The 18,697-nt window shown below is 42.4% G+C and overlaps 1 protein-coding gene across 2 annotated transcripts in view; it reads right to left on the reverse strand.

The window, feature by feature from the left end:
- The window catches only part of LOC126094904 (glutathione S-transferase D7-like), a 238,151-nt gene extending 220,428 nt beyond the window's left edge, over positions 1-17,723 (reverse strand). For both annotated transcript variants that reach the window (XM_049909542.1, XM_049909540.1), the window contains exon 1: positions 17,603-17,723. The gene's annotated coding sequence lies outside the window, so the exon portion shown is untranslated. The remainder of the gene's footprint in view (positions 1-17,602) is intronic.
- Between the last annotated feature and the right edge of the window lie 974 nt (positions 17,724-18,697).

An 18,697-nucleotide genomic window follows, 5' to 3' on the forward strand; every position in this document is an offset into this window, starting at 1 on the left:
TCGTAAAATCTAACTGAAAACAGTGTAAATGGAAGAAAAATTACACGAAGTAATAAGTATGCGGCAAAATAAAATACGCAGAAGTGTGAGAGAAAAACAACAATTTTCTAAAGATTTACTACAGAACTGCTCGTGAGAGGTAGTGCACCATTACTGATGGAGAATTACGAGACCAGATCCTCCGAATCGCAAGTGAAATGAATATTGCTGATTTCAAGGCTTATTCGGACTAGTTAAGCAGATTCAAGAAATCATACAGTATGGAAAGTCGCTAGACTACGAATTTTCTTAAAGATACGTGTAAAGGAAATGCCACTAATTCGTAGCTGATGTGAAGATGAGGTGTGCTGTTATCTCCACGTCTGCTGTGTCTATACCGAACGTAAGGTTTCGTGAAAGAACTGTGAGCAAACCGCACTTTATCATCTCGAGCCGAAAAAAGACAGTCTGTTGTGCAAGTGGTTAATGTTCTGACACATTCGTATACAACAATGCCAGTGATACATAAGAGTGGATTACTGTTTCTGCAGCTTTATATCCGTCTTCAGAACCCCAAGGCAAATTAAGAACAAGAATAAGACTGTTTAGTGGCAAAATTCTTCTTTCGAATGAACATTATTTTTAACGAAATTGTCAAACAATATAATTTAGGATAGGTTCGTGGCATTTGAGGTTTATTAGGGAACAATATTCTTAAATTGCACTTATTTGTGCATTATTAGTTTACATTGGTACGTTTTGCAATTTTCGTTAAGTATACTTGCCATGCAACACAATAAGCAGAGCAACGACCACAACCATATCTTACTCCGCCACAATTCTTTCTAAATAAGATTACCAAGTATTTGAGGTGCCTGAATGCATTGATTTTCTTTCGTCAGGTGTGCCTGGTGTAAGGAAACTGTTTGTGAGGACTACCGGTAATAAAGAAGGAATTGAAACTTCCTGGCAGATTAAAACTGTGTGCCCGACCGAGACTCGAACTCGAGTCTCGGTCGGGCACACAGTTTTAATCTGCCAGAAAGTTTCATATCAGCGCACACTCCGCTGCAGAGTGAAAATCTCATTCTGGAAAGAAGGAATTGTTTCGTTGTTGGCAAACTATACATTATTCAAAAATTATCATACGAATTGGGCTACAGGAAATATTATAAAATTATATGTATTTAAGAAATATTTCAAACTTCCCGTTGATGGACGTCTGTAACGTAACATCAAACACTGCCATAATATATCTTCGTCAGAATTACGTCTGCAACAGTTTAGCTGTCAGTATGAACTGCCTCTAATTCAAAAAATTACCTGTGGCATTTTTTTATAGTTTAGGTGCATGCGGAAAAAACGAGCAACTTTAACAATTTTTAAACAACACTTGCAGTGCGTCTTAGCAGCTAAAATTCTGACAGTGCATTTCATTCGTTGTATTCTTTCCGCATAAATAATTCAGGGTGTCTTTCGACGTGTCGGATTAGAACAACGCGTACACAGTGTCCTCAGCTATTTAGTGTATATCTAATTTGTCTTCCCTGCAATTTTTGCCTTCTACGGCTCCATCTTGTGGCAAGGAAGTTATTGCTAACATCTTAAAAATGTCCTGTTATCCTATACCTTCTTCTAGTTAGGGTTCCTATAACTTCTTCTAGTTAGGGTTTTTCACACCTGTTTCGTCGTCGTTTCCGCGGAGAACTTCACTTCTAATCGGTTCACTTAATTTTCAGCATTTTTTTGTAACACCACATCTCAAGCACTTCGACACTCCTCTTGTGAATTCCTTTACAGGTAGGTATGAGAACAGGTGGAAATCAGATGTGGAGATCGGCTGCCCGACCATGGGTGCTTCCAGTCCCTCTCTTCCCATCGAAACAAATTAGCTTTATTACGCAGCGCATTGTCCAGAAGAAAGATGATTCTAATCTTCTGCAGACTAGAACTCCCACAAAGGAGTTTTTCATCCAGTTAAAACAGAATACTTGGGTACTATTCGTCAGTTATTATGGGACTACTAGGCTAGCGCAAGTAAATTGTTGCCACAAACATGCTCACCTGCTTCTGACAAGCACTTTGACTGCTGTTCCGTTTCTAGCGTGACCACAGCTTTTCCTCAGTAACAAATATGCCCGTAACAACGTCCTAGAAAGATCCAAGTGTCGCTCAGGAATCTGTTTTCGTGTTTACATTTCGTCAAAAATGGCTCTGAGCACTATGGGACTCAACTGCTGTGGTCATAAGTCCCCTAGAACTTAGAACTACTTAAACCTAACTAACCTAAGGACATCACACACATCCATGCCCGAGGCAGGATTCGAACCTGCTACCGTAGCGGTCGTGCGGTACATTTCGTCGACATTCGACAGAGCATCATGTGGTAATTTGTTTTTGGCACCGTCGATAATGTTGCATCTATGGTAGGCCAATTCGTAAGGTTTGCCGTCTTGATTGGCTCGACACAGCTGCAACAATTCCACTGCTGCTCAAAACGAATTACAGCACGATGCTTCATGCTGCGCCGATCTGTTTTCGTTCCTGTATCGGCGTGCTACGGTACTGTGATGCGGCCATTCCAGTGTGTACCATTACAGCAGATATGAAACTTCAGAACAAAAAAATTATTTTCGAGATAATAATAAATGCATCATGACAGTTCCTCGCATTTTCTCTAAATTTTTGGGCGTGACTAAATTTTGGGTTGCCCGTTATCTTAAAGAAGTTTCCGATTCCTGAAGGGCTGAAAATGAAGAAGCAGGCTCTTTATGAACCCTCACCATTTTTGGATGAATTCCATTGGTTGTAAATGTCCAACACACTGTACTTGATGCCAGTAGATACTCTTGTTCGTTAATTTCAATTACACGCACACACACATTAGATTCCAGGCCGGGTTGGAGATTTTCCTCTGCCCGGGGCCTGGGTGTTTGTGTTGTCCTCATCATTTCATCATCATCTTTCGTGACAGTGGCTATACTGGATTGTGAACAAATTGGACTGTGCAAAATTGGGAATTTATACTCATTTCATCATCATCTTTCGTGACAGTGGCTATACTGGATTGTGAACAAATTGGACTGTGCAAAATTGGGAATTTATACGGGCGCTGATGACCGCGCAGTTGAGCGCCCAACAAACCAAACAACATCATCAAACACACACACACACACACACACACACACACACGGCTGTTCGAAAAGCGCCATAAACAAAACTTCTTCACATATTAATTTGATACCTACATTATTGCGTAACATGTGCCAGTACAAGGTTAAAATGCCCCTGACGAACACCTTCTCTATATTTTTCGTCTTGCACTCTTACTTACGCAACCAGTTTCTGATTTTCAGTCCCCGACCTTCTCATCGCCACAAGAAACTGCGCTATCATTGAGACTCAAACCACTTACGTCCGCAGGTGAGACGACAAATCCCGGAGGCAGTGTGTTGGCAGGTGAACACGAAAGCAAAGCAAAAAAAAAGACGGGTCAAATGCAAGGCTTCGAGATTACATCTCATACCAGATTAAACGTGAGTGACGACCTGCTAGCTCAGTATTCGGCCACCATACTGCCTTTAAATCTCACTTCCTCTGGCCAAACGGCTAAAAATGGCGACTACTTTAGCTAACGGGAGAAAAAAGTTGTTGGTGCGTAACTTCGTTGCGTTATGTTTTATATGCTGGTATTCTGGTTGCTATAGGTTTATTTATCGATTGTCGTTTTTTATTTGTGGTTCATTGTTGCTGTCTGAGTTTACATATCATCATTTGTCATTTGGAGATAGTGAGTGGAAGTGTAGACGCTAGAAAATGGAGTGCCAACTTGAGAAATCTGAACATTTCCGACATATTCTTCTGTTTGAGTTCAGTAGAGGGGTGACAGCAGCGGAGGCAGCCAAATGCATTTTCGCCGTGTAGGGGGATAATGTCATTGGACAGGTCACGGCAGGAAAATGGTTTTCTTGTTTTAAGGAGGATCGTTTTGACATTAGTGACTCCACATTCAGAAAGATCTTGGGTCCAGAATGAGATTTGCACTCTGCAGCGCAATCTCATTCTGGAAACATCCCCCAGGCTGTGGCTAAGCCATGTCTCCGCAATATCCTTTCTTTCAGGAGTGCTAGTTCTGCAAGGTTCGCAGGAGAGCTTCTGTAAAGTTTGGAAGGTAGGAGACGAGGTACTGGCAGAAGTAAAGCTGTGAGGACGGGGCGTGAGTCGTGCTTGGGTGGCTCAGTTGGTAGAGCGCTTGCCGGCGAAAGGCAAAGGTCCCGAGTTCGAGTCTCAGTCCGGCACACAGTTTTAATCTGCCAGGAAGTTTCAAGATCTTGGGTGTTTGATGAAGAGCGTTTAAACGCATTAATCCACAATAATTCATGCCAGTGTATTCTAGAACTGGCAAATGTTATGAACTGTGATAATTCCACCATTGTGCGACATTTGCATGCAGTGGGGAATGAATATTCAAAAATCTGGTGTATGGATACCACATGCTCTAGGCCAAAAATCACAAAAATCAGCAGGTTGCCATACGTGCATCTCTGCTTGCTCGTCATCAATTGGTTCGTGAACAACATCCACTATTCCTATCTTGTGTCATTACTGGGGACAAGAAGTGGTGTCTTCATGCTAACGTAACTAAAAGAAAGGAATGGTTGGGCCCAAACAAAGCAGAAACCCCCCATATAAAGACCTGCGCGCATCCATAAAAGATAGTTATGCACCTGGTGGAACAGCGACGGTGTGGTGTGCTACGAATTGCTTCCCTGAGCTGTAACAATCACTGATAACGTTTACTGTTGACAACTGAGACGTCTTACAGACGCAGTCCAAGAACAGACCAGGAGGACTACGTGAAGTGATGCTTTCCTTGATAATGGTTCAAATGGCTCTGAGAACTATGGGACTTAACTTCTGAGGTCATCAATCCCCTAGAACTTAGAACTACTTAAACCTAACTAACCTAAGGACATCACACACATCCATGCCCGAGGCAGGATTCGAACCTGCGACCGTAGTGGTCGCGCGGTTCCAGACTGTAGCACCCAGAACCGCTCGGCCAGCCGGGCCGGCCCATGATAATGCCCGCCCGTAATACGACAGAAAGAAAACGGTAATTTTTCACGCTTTTAAAAAAAAAAAACAGTCGTTTCGTCGTTATAAAACGTGCAGCATCTCAATTTGCAAATTTGATGCAATATTTTATTCCTTTCTCCTTCACTGTGATGACGTCCTCCTCATTGACAACACTTCATCGCAAATAAAACACTCAGACATTGCACTGACCTCCATTAACAAACGTAACTAATTATATGAATGCGTGGTGTCTGTTCTTTCGGACACGTCCGACTGATTGGCCTCGATGGGCAATGAATCCACCACTTACCGTGCAGTTGCACAATTACGTTCGACCTACTGTGGGATTTTCAAATTGCTAGCATGGAAGACATGGCGGGGACTGCGGATAGGTGGCATTGGTGGGAGTGTAGGTCGGCCGAGAGGTGCGCCAAGGTAGTCTGAGCAACTGCGATAAACACTGTGTCCGGGCGGTGCAGTGGTTAACGCGACTGCCTAGTAAGCAGGAGATCCTGGGTTTGAATCCTGGTCCGACACACATTTTCACTCGTCGCCGCTAATTCTGTACAAAGTCCCGATACAGCTGACATCAGTAGTTCCTTCCCTTCCCTTTCCTTTCCACCCCTCCGCCTTCAGGATTACATAATAAGAACGAAACAACGGCCAGCTGACGACTGGTGCCTGCAAGGAGCATCAACAATACGCGTCCCGGCAAAAGTACATATTTGCGACACTAATGGAGCAACTAAATGTAGAGAATAAGTATCTGATTAATAAACGAAGAACAGTGGACACTGGAAGAAATCACTGAATTAAAAGTAAAAAAAAAAACTGATGTTGGTCGTTAACTATGAGATTTACATAAATAATTGAATAATGGTGATATTTACTTACGAGTTAGGTTTTTGTCAGTTTCTCTGATTTATTGAAAACATAATTTGATGGTCCACAACTTTTGTCCTACAAAATTTTGCGTGAATTGGCTAATTCTCAGATGCTACACGTTTTATTGCACCAAACGAGTGTTTTTTGAAAACCGAAAATAAGTTTCCTCACGAAGCTTTTGTAACTAACCTCAGTCGATGCAGAATTTATTGCTTTTCAGTTTTGGTAACCTTGGAATTTCCGATTAAACGCTTAGTTTCGCAGGAATTTTAAAAAATGTCCTAAATTTTGGTGGTTTTCTTTGAATCATGGCTGAAGCTCCGATCGGAAATCGGGTCAAACTTAGATTACTCATGTCAGAGGCCTACCTGAGTGATTAAAACAGCTTCAAGTATTCCAGTAATTTTTGAAACGCAACCACATTTTTGGAGCTAATTGTACTGGCTTATATGGCATTTGACAGGAATATCCCCCCTACCCCCTCTCCTCTCCCCCCCCCCCCCGCCCCCCCACCGCCACCACCACCCGGATCGGTTCAGCAGTCTGGAAGGTGTTTTTCCCCCACACATTGGCTCCTTGCGAAAACTAGATATGTGAGAGTTGTCATGTGCGTATTTTTTGCCGCACGGGGTAACTGCGCGGTCTGAGGTGCCTTGCCATGGTTCGGACGGCTCTCCCCGTCGGAGGTTTGAGTTCTCTCTTGGGCAAGGGTGTGTGTGTTGTCCCTAGCGTAAGTTATTTAAGTTAGATTAAGTAGTATATAAGCCTAGGGGCCTGTGACCTCAGCAGTTTGGTCTTATAGGAACTTACCACAAATGTCCAAAAATGCGTATTTTCTGGAGTGTAAATAAATGTAATCGATGCGTATAAAAGCTGTCCCAGAAGTGTTGCAACAAACATCGAGGAGTTGTTGAGCGTGTGATCGTGTCTTGAGAAACAAATCGAGGATAGGAACCCGTGACTTGAAACGGCATCCAACGACGCTACAGGGCGTCGAAGTTACAGGCACCGGCGGCCCTGTAACACTGACGGACCATACGCGGTACGTCTCGCAACGTTGTTTGTTATTCAGTCATCGTGACTGATTGCTACGATCGCCAATGGGGAAGATGGACCTAACTGCTCTATACAAAGGCCTTGTCTTCTGTGAATGAGATACTCTGTTGCTTCTGTGGATGACGGTTTCGGACATGGGTTTCGACCTGCAGTTTATCTTTCTCCTGAAACCCTCTAAAATATCCAATGGTTTTCGGTATAAAGGAGAGAAATAAACTGCAAATGGAAACCCATATCCAAAACCGTCATCCACCAAGGCAACAGAGCATCTCATTCATAGGAGACGAGGCCAATCTATGCAGCAGCTGGCTCCATCTTCTCCACTGGCGATCGTGTCAGTCAGTCACGATCACTGAAAAACAACATTGCGAGACGTTCCGCTTGTGGTCCGTCAGCGTACAAAGTCACGTTTGTTGCCGCAGGGATGACCTACCGGCACGCGCCGCTGCCAATAACTTCGACGCTCCGCAGCGTCGTTGGATGACGTTTCTGGACACAGATTCCTATCCTCGATTTGTCCCTCAAGACACCCTCTGCAACTCCTCGAAGTTTGTCGCAACCTTCCTGGGACACCCTGTGTAGTGTAGTGTTATGTTTGTACTGCGCAATGATGGTATTGGGAGATGGGAGACGAGGAAACCTAGTGCTGGCATGTACCTATTCCTCTCGAACAACACAAATGGAGCAGCCAAGACAAGCGTCCCCATCCCGCGGACTAACCACAATCAACAGTTTCACATTTCCTCACTTCATGACAGTGCGGAGAGATTTGGAATTTAACTCAGTACAACGCGCAAAGACTGGTGATCTGGATCTTCACGATACCACCTACATTACCTTTGCTGGACAAATACTGGCAGTGAAAATTTCATCCACCGCCAAGAATCTAAATAGCTTACCTACGAGTGGAGCCCGGCGACACAGGCGAACACGACAGTTATCTCTAAAGTTAATGCTGGTAAGCGTGCACTGTGCCATGGAAACAGTCACAATAATTACACAGTTAATAACTGCTCTTTAAAGCAACAGTGACCTAATCGTCAATTTTGATATACTCTTTCGAGTCCACCCCGATAGATGAGTGGTCAGCGCGACAGAATGCCGCGCCAGGGGACCCGGGTTCGATTCCCGACTGGGTCGGGGATTTTCTCCGCTCAGGGACTGGTGTTGTGTTGTCCTTGCCATCGTGTTGTGTTGTCTTCATCATCATATCACCCACAGGGGTGGCGACAGGAAGGGCATCGGCTCACCCCTTAAATTAACCTTGCCAAATCAGACGATAACCATGCCGACCCTGCGAACGTGCGGGACACAGGCAGAAGAAAAGAGAGTGTTATACTCTTTCGACAATTGTTGCAAATGATTTCTAGTATCTAATAAAGCCACCGGGTGAGGTGGCAAAGTTTTGTGTGGCTGTACTCGTGTTATGGCAGGAGCAGGGTTCAAATTCAACGTCTCGACACAGTGAATTATGCTCTACGTCTACATCTATACTTTGCAAACCAATGTGTAGTGCATGACGGAGGGTACATTCCATTGTGCCAGTTAGGGTTTCTTCCCGTTCCATTCACGTATCGAGCATGGAAAGAATGATGGTTTAAATTCCTCTTTGCGTGCTTTTAATTAATCTACTCTTGTCCTCACGATCCCTATGTGAGCGATAAGTAGGAGGTTGCAGTATATTCCTCGGCGCTTTGCAGGTAGGCTTTCTCGAGATAATTTACCTTTATCTTCAAGAGCCTGTTATTTCAGTTTCTTCTGCATCTCTGTAAACACTTCAACGCGGGACAAACAAACCTAAGACACAGCTGTGTCTTGCGAATGTCTTTATTGTATCACACGACTAGTTTCGGCGGCGCATTACCACCAAGGAAATTACTCTTTTGGCAGTGGTGAACCTGAGCATGGCGGTAATGTGCCGCCGAAACTATTCGTGTGATAGAATAAAGACATTCTCAAGATACATTGTGGTGGTACTTTTTCTCATATATATCATTAGCTGAAGTCACTCGTCCGTGCAATAAGATGGACATCCGTAAATTAAACGTATGACTATTTATGCTACCCTTCCTGTATATGTTCAGTATCCCAAGCTAGTCCTATTCGGCACAGGTCCCACATACTTGAGCAATATGGGTCGCAAGAGTGATTCTTTAACAGTCGCCTTTGTAGACTGACTGCATTTTCCCAGTATTCTACCAATAACCCGAAGTCTACCACCTGCTAACCCACGACTGAGGCTATGTGATCATTGCTTTCCATATATGTACAAACTCTTACACCCGGATATTTGTATGAGTTGTCCGATTCCAACTGTGACTCACTAATGATATAGTCATAGGATACAACGCTTTTTCGTTTTGTGAAGTGCACAGTTTTAGTTTTTGATTTCTTGAGGGTATTTTCGTTCTGTCGTTGCAACTATAAAAAATACGTGTTTTTTTTCACTAGATGCGTTTCGCTTTATTGAGGTAAAGCATCGTCAGTGATGGTGATTTTCACTTGATGTTTTTCCTACATCGGGAAATACCCTCTGCTAGCACATCGTTGACGTTTTTCTTGTTTAGACACTGACAGTTGTAGTCTCACTTTTAGTTGCTCTGTAAAACACGCATTTTTTATCTTTTAGACAGCACACTTTTTTCACACCACTGTAGAAAAAACAGAGGAGCATCAAAACGCAAAATGGAAACCGATCTCAGTAACCAACTGTATGTCTGTAACAATAAAAATAGGACACATCTTATATAGAATGTTGTATTCGAATTATTCTACACTAGCATCTCCTAAAGTATAGTCCTCCTAAAAAATCTGAAGCCAGACATTGTAGTGGCGATCAGCATGACAGTCATGGACAGCCAGATGTACCATACGATCACTACTACAGTTATCTGACTCAAGATCGCGTGATATGGATACACTGGATAGATACTGTCTGATCAAAAGTATCCGGAAACCCCTACGTAATGTGTAATTGACCTCTACATGTGACGTGAGGTGAACACCTCAGTATAAAAGAAGACGGGGAGTGTTGTGGTTGTCATTATGGAAGCAGTAACAGCAGAATGGTTCAGACAGGGAAGCTCAGTAACTTCGAATGTTGACTTGTCGTTGAATATCACCTGGATAACAAATTCATCAGGGACACTTCACCTTTCTAAAGCAGCCCAAATAGGCTGATGGAGGTATGAAAGTAAAGTGGAAACGCGAAGGAACAATCACAGCTAGACAGACCGGGTGAACATCACACACTGAAGGGCAGTGACCATAGAGGAGGGCCTGCCACGGCATGGCAAACTTTACACATGCACGTTGTGCAGACCATGTGCGGCCGAGACCTGACCTGTCTCAGCTTTGCTTGGTCCTTCTGGGGAGTACCCGGAACAGTGCGACATTTCCTTGAGTATTGTGGTATGGGACTTTTTATCGGCACAACTCTCTTCAGTTTGGGAGAATAATGGTGTCAACGCCATTTACCCTTCGCTATTTGTTCGTCGTACGAAGGACATTCACAGGTTCAGTGGCTGTTTGCATAAAAAGAGGCAGTCTAGCGATCTATTGTCACAAAAAATGAATGGAAATGACAGAAAGACGGATGAGAATTCCCATTATATTTTATACAGTTGTATAAATAACGGGTACCGCAGATTTGCTATGAAATGATATTACAGCACCACGCATAAAGAATTTCATGAATTAGCTGACAACGAAAGTGCAAAAACTTATATGATACCCCACGGAATTTATTGTCCAGTACATCAAGAAGCGCTTTCTGCTACATTTTCAGACATGGAGCACGTGAAGGAATTGCTGGAACGAGCAGTAAAATTTCTGAAGTCGCTTACAATAGTCCACCGGCAGCTGCAACAGTTTTCGATGGAAATCAACGAAGAGTATGGAGACTTTATATGTTATCGCGAAGTACGTTGGTAAAGTTAAAGGGCATGCCTGGTACGATTTTTCGATTTAAAATCCGCTATTTCTGAATTTATGAAGGAAAGAGGAGAGCAGGAATGAAAATTAGAACATCTGGAATGGATTCAAAAATAGTTCAAATGGCTCTGAGCACTATGGGACTCAACTGCTGTGGTCATAAGTCCCCTAGAACTTAGAACTACTTAAACCTAACTAACCTAAGGACATCACACACATCCATGCCCGAGGCAGGATTCGAACCTGCGACCGTAGCGGTCGCGCGGTTCCAGACTGTAGGGCCTTTAACCGCGCGGTCACTCCGGCCGGCTGGAATGGATTGCAGACCTTGAATTTTAAGGGGCTTGACTTCACACTGCTAACAATAAGACATTTCAAGGTCAAAAAAATCTTTTAATTTGATGAGGTACGCATTTAAAAAGAAAATTGCATTGAAGACTGAAGGGACAATTTCTGACAAAAAATACAGTGCAGTTCCCGAAGGTCACTGGCGTTAAAGAAAATTCGACGTTTGAATAATTAATTGTCGCCTTGAAAGAATTACAGGCATTCTTTCTTAAACATTTTGAAGACACTGCCAATCTTACATTTTTTCGAACTGTTTTCGAGACAGTTTGCCATTTGAGTTGAAAGGCTCCTGTCCATCTAGAGCTGGAACTGAGTAATCTACAATGTAATTCCCATTTACATTAAAACTGTCCGGGACATCTACATTGTTCTCCTCAGGTAGAGTTTCCACGTCTCCATAATTACGTTGTAAAAGTACTACAATATTTTGATAAACCTAATTGTGTGAAAAACCATTTATGATTGTGAAACTAAATAAATCAGAAATACGTGGCAACCTGAGCGCGAAAATCTGTTAAACTGTCTGCGTCTGTCCATATGCCGACATTTTGTATTACATAAAAATTATGTCTTCATTACGCAAAAAATTAATGATACTGAAAATTAGTTTCGTTTGTGCTCTATGTCGTTGACAAATAAAATATGAAACCAAGTTGCATGCAGTGCGACTGTATTGCCATTTAAATATCGCTCAGATGATCTGCTGGTGGGGGAAGCGTGGAGGCAGGCTGAGCGCGTGAGCTGAATTCTTGGTCGCCCCTGCAGCAGGTGATATCGATCTGCTTACTAACTTTATCTAAGGCTAAAACTTTTTAGAATTTTTAATCAGATGATTTTAATTTTGAAATTCACTGAATGCATCTCGCTTTGCTCTCTAATCCTCATTTTGATTTCATCCAGCCATTGTGCCACAAGTTACAAATTCGTTCTTAAGAAACAACTTGAGTAAATACAGCTTTCACTAGGAAAGAATTTAAGGAAAGCTGAATGCACTAGATAGGGCACGAAATACAATTTCATTCATATTTGGCTGAAGTAGGGAGAAGTTAGGGCAAAAGCTCTCCAGCTAATGAAAAATCCTGTGCCGTAGTGTTTCTTTCAGTCACATCCTTGGGTGGACTATCTAGCTATAGGTAAGGTACTGTACGAGAGGGCCGTTTCAGTTGCATATACCCTTCACATAAAACGTTTCCCATTCCTAAATCAGTCACAAGTGCCCTTGTAGTAGCCACACATCTGCCTTGTGATCGGTATTGTAGTATCATAGAACAGAGAAAAAGTCCCTAACAATCGCATTACAAAAAAATGAGTTCACGTGTTTTTTTAAAAAAAAATCTGTAACAAGATACTTCCTTACAGTGAACAATGTAGTTCGAAGCAGTTAAGACAGAAGTTCACCAGACGAAAGGTTTTTAGAAGAAGCTAAAGTAGAATGATCGAAAGTCGGGTGATAGAGATTTAATCATCATAATCCTTCAGTTGAATATACATATAATAATACAAACTGAATAAGTGTGTTTGCCATGCTGAATACTTTAAATAAATGACAAAAACTAAATCGTGGTAATAGTTTGAGGGCTCATCCAAGCTGTGTGTATTGGTATCAACCGCTACAAGCGGTCAGGGGGAGCTGAGATGCCAGAGTAACAGCGGCAGAGGAGCCACTACATAACGATGAGATGATTTTTCTCGATCTTAGCAAGTAAACCTTACTTTTAAGCAAACAAATTTTAAATAACAGAGCCCAGAGTGCTACTAAATTTTATTTTCGGTGAAGAACACAGTTGCTGGGACAAATAGACAAACACGCGTAAATGAGAATTCTATCAGTTGGGGTTTTCAGCTTGTTCAGACGTTTGGTTTATCCGCTGCTAACCACAACATCGAAACGAGATCAGTCAAGACCAACTGCCAAGATGAGAAACATAGAAGTAGATATCCTCGGCGTAACAAAGCAGCTTAAATCACTCAATAAAGACAAGGCCTCTGATCCAATATTGTATACCAGTCAGGTTCCTCTCGGAGTATGCTGATAAAATAGCTTCGTATTTAGCAATTACATACAATCAGTCGCTCACAGAACGATCCGTACCTAAAGACTGAAAAATTGCTCAAGTCATACCAATACCCAAAAAGGGAAGTAGGAGTAATCCGCTGAATTACAGGCCTATGTCACTAACGTCGATTTCCAGTAGGGTTTTGGAACATATACTGTATTCGAACATTATGAAGTACCTGGAAGAAAACAATTTATTGACACATAGTCAGCACGGTTTCAGAAAATATCGTTCTTGTGAAACACAGCTAGCTCTTTATACTCCTGAAGTAATAAGTGCTATCGACAGAGGATGTCAAATTGATTCCATATTTTTTTTTATTTCCAGAAGGCTTTCAACACCGTTCCTCACAAGCGTCTTCTGATCAAACTGCGTGCCTACGGAGTATCGCCTCAGTTGTGCGACTGGATTCGTGATTTCCTGTGAGAAGGGTCACAGTTCGTAGTAATAGACGGAAAGTCATCGAGTAAAACAGAAGTAATATCCGGCGTTCCCAAGGAAGTGTTATAGACCCTCTATTGTTCCTTATCTATACTAACGACACAGGAGACAATCTGAGTAGCCGTCTTAGATTGTTTGCAGATGATGCTGTCATTTACCGTCTTGTAACGTCATCAGATGACCAAAACGACTTGCAAAATGATTTAGATAAGATATCTGTATGGTGCGAAAAATGACAATTGACCCTGAATAAGGAAAAGTGTGAAGTTATTCACATGAGTACTGAAAGAAATCAGCAAAATTTCGATTACGCGATAAGTCACACAAATCTGAAGGCTGTAAATTCAAGTAAATACTTAGGGATTACCTAAATTGGAAGGATCACTTAGATAATATTGTGGGTAGAGCAAACCAAAGACTGTGATTCATTGGCAGAACACTTAGAAGGTGCAACAGGTCTACTTAAGAGACTGCTTACACCACGCTTGTCCGCCCTATTCTGGAGTATTGCTGTGCGGTGTGAAATCCGCATCAGTTGGGACTGACGGATGATATCGAAAAAGTACAAAGAAGGGCAGCTCGTTTTGTATTATCGCGAAATAGGGGAGATAGTGTCACAGACATGATACGTGAATTGGAGTGGCAATCATTAAAACAAAGACGTTTTTCGTTGCGACGGGATCTTCTCATGAAATTTCAATCACTAGTTTTCTCCTCCGATTGCGAAAACATTCTTTTGGCACCCACCTACATAGGGAGAAATGATCATCACGTTAAAATGAGAGAAATCGGGGCTCGCACAGAAAAATTTAAGTGCTCGTTTTTCCCGCGTGCCGTTCGAGAGTGGAACGGCAGAGAGACAGCTTGAATGTGGTTCATTGAACCCTCTGCCAGGCACTTTATTGTGAATAGCAGACGTAAAGAACTACTCCTCATTAAAATCCTTCTCGGTGTACCGCCGAGTCGTGTTACAAAATTTTAAAATAAATCGATGTTTCACCCGAGTTGTAGCGGTCCTCTGAGGCAAGAATTTTAACGATGTTAACACCGGACATGGAAGCCTACGCATTAATAGGCGCTAGTCTTCTGTCAGCTTGATCGCACCGCTCGACCCATTTGCAGAAAAAGAAGCTATCACATTCCAACGTCACCACAACCTATAACCAACCTATGAAGTTATAATGAAATCTAGACCTTTCGCTGCTTACACGTGTTGATAAATATCAACGGGGACAGTTGAAAAATGTGTCCCGGTTCGAGTCCCGGTCGGGGCGCACATTTTTCAACTGTCCCCGTTGATATTTATCAACGCCTGTAAGCAGCGAAAGGTCTATATTTCATTATAACTTCATTCGTCGAGAGCTGTAAGACCACCAATGATATCTGGACAGATATCAGCTTCATATATAAACAATCTTATCATAATTACAGCAGTTCAAAGTTTGTGCCTATCACCAGTTTCTTTGCTCGTGGGAAACACGTTCTGTAGCTCGTACTGTCCTTCTATTTTTTGTTTCCTCCAAATTGAATCTATGCGTACAACGGCTATTTGCTTCATAGCACACATAAGTGCTTGGTGCAGATGATGCCTGTAAACTCTAGCACTAAATACTAGTATTACATATTCTGTCACTGTAAAACGATTATTACACCCAAAATATTCCTGTTGAATTGTTCGACCCATAAGATTTTGGGAAACCCACTGCTTGTCCAAAATTTATTGCCAGAATATTTCGCTCCATAGTTTTTGACCAGCTTACAGCACAGGTGTAAACTATTTCATACGTGAAGATAGAAGAATGAATTGCAAATGTCATGACAGCAACTTACGAACATTCGTCGTTTTCCCCAGGTTTCATGGGAGATAATAAACACATTGTGATGAAATACGTTTTGTTGTTGTTTCTGTCGTCGTCGTTGTTGTTGTTATTGCTTTTCTTACTACATTTTCGGTCCGCAGCTCGTGGTCGTGCAGTAGCGTTCTCGCTTCCCGCGCCCGGTTTCCCGGGTTCGATTCCCGGCGGGGTCAGGGATTTTCTCTGCCTCGTGATGACTGGGTGTTGTGTGATGTCCTTAGGTTAGTTAGGTTTAAGTAGGTCTAAGTTCTAGGGGACTGATGACCACAGATGTTAAGTCCCATAGTGCTCAGAGCCATTTGAACTTACTACATTTTCGAGTTTTCAGAAGCAATGAAAACGGGATGACAACAATTGGATGTGTTACTATGCACGTAATGTAACCTCAGTTGCGAAGCGGCTTTACTCACACGAGTGGTTGTGTCCGGAAATTTACAATAGTGTCTGAACCCGTATTTGTTGATATCACCTTTAAAACTGACACGTTGTGACAGAAAGGAAGTTCAAAGAATATTATAATGATAATATAAGAAATATGGCATGAAGGAATAAACACCGTTTTGGGCGATGACATTATCTTGTGTTTTTTCAGCGGTCTCCCACACCAGTCTAGGGAAACAGTGGGCCAGTCCCCACGTCCCGCTTTCGATACGCGCTGCGCAAACAATTGTAACACTTCAACATGAGATTACTCTAGATACAGGAAGATGGGGTACACAAACTTCGTCCCGGGGAATATCAATATACACTATAAAAGTAAGTATACAATGTGCCTGCCGCTAAAACTCAGAAAAGAGAGCCGGTACGATCAAGGGAGTTATATAGTGTGGTAGCCCTCTACCCCCTCCATGGAGAAGGTTCCCATTTTTATCTGAAGGGCGTGCTTTTGAAGATATAAGGGCTGGGAAGTTTCGCCCTCTAGATATTTGTAGAACATTCCAGAATGTTCCGGAATGTTCCACAATGACACGGGTTGTTCTGGAATGTATGGGAATAGTCTGAAATATTTGGAAAGATTCCAGAATGTTTGGAAACATCCCGGAACATCTTACATCATTGTGGAACATACCCATTGGTCAGTAGCAAGGATATATATAGCAAGACCCGTCGTGAGTTCGAACGTCAGTTTCTTATCAGTGAAGAAGGGATGAACCGACAAAGTGGTGCAGTGAGTGAATGACAATGCCCAAATGTAAAAGAGGAGATCTTGCCAGGTCTGAAGCAAAACGGCGAAAACAAAAAGAACAACGAAGAAACGAAACACACGAAAAGCGCAGCGCACATTTAATTTCCCAACGAACGAGAATGAGCACCGCGAGAAGTAGAGAAACCGAAGAATAACGAAATGAAGGGATTGAAGAATCAAGAACTGCGACACAATCTTATAATAAAAGACTGCGAACTCAAGCTAGCCACGTAAATATCACCCCACGAGAAGCGCAGACGCGGACAAGTAATGGAACCGGGTGATCGTCAAACAGCTATCGAATAACATCATCGAAGCCGAACTTATGACTGGAAAGAACAAGGGGCATAAACTACTTATCCCCAGAACACCACTAGTCTCTACTGAACTGCCATTCCAATTTAAGACACTGCAATTTCCAATCAAATTAGCCTACAGATTTACAACTAACAAAGCGCAAGGACAAACTTTAAAATATTGCGTAGAGTAGGAAATCAGAAAATTTTGTGCATACATCCCCAGGATAATAAAATGAAAAATGTTGTTTATAAACAAGTATTGTAAATACTTATAATGTTTCCAATAAATTTTTTTACCTCTTACACTTTAAAGCTTATCCTTTTTTTTCAACTACCAAACAATCTCATATCAACTCCCTGAGCGAAGCCCGGTACCCCAAGTACTTTAATAATATAACAATGCCGACCCAAAAGGCAAACGGGTAAAGGGAAAAGAAGAAGAAGAATATTCCACATCAACTGAAAAGCGTACAAATGACTTACGTGACACGTAAATGACTCCGAACAATGTAACAGCGTGGAGCGCACGTGTCTGGGTACGGCCGTCTGGCAGCAGCAGCGAAGGCGCCGGGAAGGTCAATGATCAAACTGGCGGAAATTCCCGAGCCTTGCCGACATAACACGAACAGCGCCTGCCGCTGTCGACCGCCAGTTGGACAAAAATTTGCCTCGGTTACAACGAACCGCGTACGTCCGTTGAACAACGTGTCCTGAAGCAGCGCTTATGTAAGACTCCTCATCACTGTATGCCAGTCCTACTGCCAAGGTCCTGGTAAATTACAGTAAGCTAATCGTCTAATGTTACTTGAAGAAGCGTGCGAAATACGTTAGACGCTGGGACGTGAGTGTCCCCAATTTTTCTAATAGCGGGTAAGATTCTAAAATTGCAGTTTTTGGTACTACTCATTTTGTGAGCTTCAAAATGTGTCATGAGCCAACAACAAGATTCTAATGCAGCACACAACATCTGTTGCATCTCAGTCGTTGACAGTTATCCACTTATTATGTTCAAGGTAGATCACTTTGATACCTAAACAACGAAATTGTATTCTTTACCCTTTGGGAAATGAAGGAAGAATGTCATAGGACATTCAAAGCTGTTTGAGATCCAAAGGTTAAGAATTAACAAGCGCAAGAGCATTTGTTGGCTGAATGCACACTCTGAATTGCTTTGTTACTTGTATGTAATGGGTGTCTGTGTGTACAATGTGATACTTGATAAAGAGATCAAGATGCCAAAACGGGGTTATCGACAAGTAATAATACGTTATCGGATAAAAATTTTGCTGTATGTTAATTACAGAAACCTACTGTCTGGTCGGCTGGGGTGGCCGAGCGGTTCTAGGCGCTACAGTCTGGAACCGTGTGACCGCTACGGTCGCAGGTTCGAATCCTGCCTCGGGCGTGGATGTGTGTGATGTCCTTAGGTTAGTTCGGTTTAAGTACTTCTAAGTTCTAGGGGACTGATGACCTCAGAAGTTAAGTCCCACAGTGCTCAGAGCCATTTGAACCATTTTGAACCTACTGTCTGTTGTAACACAATACAAATCACTTTAAAATATGGAAATTTATCATTTA

The sequence above is a fragment of the Schistocerca cancellata genome, chromosome 8 (genome assembly GCF_023864275.1).
Source record: "Schistocerca cancellata isolate TAMUIC-IGC-003103 chromosome 8, iqSchCanc2.1, whole genome shotgun sequence".
Classification (NCBI taxonomy): Eukaryota; Metazoa; Arthropoda; class Insecta; order Orthoptera; family Acrididae; genus Schistocerca; species Schistocerca cancellata.